Consider the following 3389-nt stretch of genomic DNA (forward strand, 5'->3'; position numbering starts at 1 on the left):
ATACATCACCCAATCTATTCATGTCTAGATGAAGGGAGAGTTAGGGAAGCATTTGCCAAAAAGTTTGTAACTCTCGCCATATCTTCTTTTTCCATTTTCCCTACCACAGAGCTATCCCCCTCACCCCGTCCCCCTACACCCGCCCCCCCTCCTAGAATTCCACACCTTGGAACTTGTTTTACTCCAACCAATCTCCATATCTCCACTTGTCCCTAGAAAAAGCATATTCCTTGCCTCCACCAAGAACTCTAATGGTGTTGATCGAAAGCAATTTGAGCTTGTTTTTTTTATCTATCATCTCCAAAAATGCATACCAACATATTTATTACATCAGGAATTGTTTATCTAAGATGGAACAATATATTTTCCCATATTATTTTGGCAACAAATGTTAATCTAAGATGGAATAAGACATCTTCCCATCTTCACAAATATGTAAGCATATCATGTGGGTTCAAAAGAAGGAAATTTGAAAAGATCTATTTTACACACTTTTTACACATAGAAGGGTATACATAAAGCATATATTCACAAATTGAATAAAAAAGAAAGTATATAGTGGGTTTACATCTAGTGAACCCTCGAAGATTGTAGACTCTTGATTTTTTTGTATAGAGTATGTCCATAATATCTTCCTTGTCTAGCTTAAGTGCAAGGTAGCTCTTACATAATCCCAAGGCACTATGGCGGCCTACAAAAACTAGTATTTTCCCTGCAATGCGATCCCATGAGTAACTATAAACTTTAATGAGTTGCAATTATTAATTTCATTGTTACTAATGTGGATGATGCTACATGGACCAAATCAATGCTGGAATTTTGGTCAAGGGTGCCACCCTTCTTCCCAATAGCTTGGCCAAAGGTGGTGTGAAAATATTATTTATTCCTTCCTTGTAACTCCAATTCTTTCAAGGATTCTCTTCCAAGATGAGGTGAAGGTAGGGTATTTAGCCTTGAACCTTGACTTTAAAAACCACCTATGACTTGAAAACATTAACTTGATTAAGGCATTGATTATCACACAATTTCTTATTCTTCCTATGTGCATTTTCTTCCAACATGATTGCCCATGGAGTGCTTAGTTTGTTGCCCAACTCCTTTTAGAGGCTTGGCTCTAAGAGGATTAATCTCCTCTTCCACTTTTATTAATAGTAGTCCTCCCTCTAGTAGCCTATAGGTCATCCTTAAGGTTGTCAAAACTTATTGGAGCTAAGTATCTAGTCTTCTTTGATTTTTGCCAAATAAGAAGTTACCAATGTATGGGTCTCATATCTTCTTGGAGAGTTTTTGGTTCCAACACAGAAGTGGGAGATAAAACCTTAGAGCTAGATAGATGAGCACATTTAGAATCTTTTCCCATCTTTCAATCTTGATAGTACTCACACTTTGCTCATGGCTAATGCTAGACACTTACACTTTAATCAGTCAATTTCCACTACATGATGGAACGCACGATCTATGCATTAATTGAGAATATTGAGCTTGGTGTAGAAAATCCTTGGAGCATATTTCTAGCTTTGACACAATAATGCATTAAGTTACAATGCATTTGGCTAAGTAGCCAAGAGAGAATGGAGCTTCAGTGGGCAAAGAGAGTTCTCAATCATTTTTCAGACCATGACAAAGGCATAAGGTTGCAAGGTGATCCAAAGCAAGATTGTAGGGATGTGTAAGAGCCAGTTTTTCTCTCTTTATGTGCAAAATGGAATCAGTGAGCAACAAGCAATTGATATAATATTGGAGTCAATATAGAGTGCTATTTTTCCTAAGACAATGGATCCCTTTTGAAGGAGTTTACACTAAGGAGCTTGAGGATACCTTGTTTATTATAAGCAAGAGAGAGTTGTTTGGTTTTGATGGCATAATAGTAAAAATGAGCTTGCATTTCTGGCCCAACCTTTGGGAATGTGCCACAAGCTTGATTATATACATATTAGCATGAAGGGGCTTTATAGAACTCATGAACAAGAAGTGTTATCACTTCGATTCCATATTTCTAATAAATAACTGTTAACCCCAACACGAAGAAAGCAAAAGGAAGTGGAAAAGATGCAGGGCAAAGGCGGAAAAAGGTAGCCCCATTGAAGGAAGAAAAGGAGAAAAGGCCAAAAAGCGCAAGGGCAACCTTAAAAGTCCAAACCAAAGGCAAAAGGGGAAAGACGCATTTTAAAATAAAAAGGCGCACCCTAAAATCTTGTAAAAGAGCGCCGGGCTCTCACCCGTGCAATTTGTAAATGTAGACCGCGGTGGAAAGGAAGCTAGGAAGATAGAAGGACAATGGGAAAAAGGGCCTAGGCTACGGCCGGCCATGTAAAAAGGGGAAAAGGGGATGACCGCCCAAAAGGGATTTAGGGTTTTGTATATAAAGTTGAAAAGTGAATGAGAAGCTCATTCTTGTGTGTGGCCAAAAGTAGCTCTCTTCTTCTTCTTCTTATTCTTCTTCTTGCTTGCTTGAGCTTGTGCTTGAGAGAGGGAGTGTGAGAGTGTGAGGGAGTGAGTGTGTGAGGGTGAGGGACCGAGGAGGAGAAGCTCTCCATCTTCTCCTCTCTTCTTCTCTTCTCTTCTCTTCTCTTGTCTTGCTCGTGGCAATGGAGCTTGGAGCGTGGAGCTTGATGATGGAGCTTGCTTGAAGCTTGCACTTGGATCGTGGAGCTACCAGAGTGTGCGGGAGAGGAGATAACTCGAACGGCATCAAGGTAAGCTCACTACACCCATAGATATGGATGGCGCGTCGGCTATGTGAGAGGTAGCCATTAGTGCTCGGCTTGGAACGCTTGAAACAATAAGCGGTCCGTGGGTCTTGGCGGTTGAGTGAAAGCTCCCACATTTTGGTTCCGTTGCCGGGACCAACGGATTCAAGCCTTGAGCGCTTGCGCGCTTCGAATCGAGCATCAAAGTAAGGGGTTTCCCCCGAACCGGTGCTTGAGGTAGATAGGTAGGAAGCGAGGGGGTTGAAGATGGTATTCGATCTCCTTGGCAAGTAGGTTTATATTGTGGAATGGAGTAGTGTAGGTATTTATTTTGTGATTTGGATGCATTTAGGGTAGAAAAAAAACAAAGAAAAAGAAGAAAAAAACAGGCAAACAGTGGGGTTTTCTGTTGCTGTATAACAAGCTAAAACAGGGAAACAGGGGACCAGATTCAAGTTTCTGGGTAAGATAGGGACAAGGAACTAGCTGTGAGGTTCTGCAGTGCTCGGAAAGGTCCTTAAGAGGCCTAGGAGGCCAGGACAGACCTCATTTCCTTGGTTTGCCTTGTGTGAGAGAGAGAACTTCTGGTTCACAGGACGAGGAAGCGTTGCCCCGATTCCTAGGCATCGGTGATTCGTGCTGCTCCAGGTGAGTTTGATGTTTTCCAACAAGTGCCCTAATCAGATTTAGAAAGTTTGT

The sequence above is a fragment of the Lygodium microphyllum genome, chromosome 9, assembly GCF_053477565.2.
Source record: "Lygodium microphyllum isolate KBCC chromosome 9, Lygodium_microphyllum_v1.1.10, whole genome shotgun sequence".
Classification (NCBI taxonomy): domain Eukaryota; kingdom Viridiplantae; phylum Streptophyta; class Polypodiopsida; order Schizaeales; family Lygodiaceae; genus Lygodium; species Lygodium microphyllum.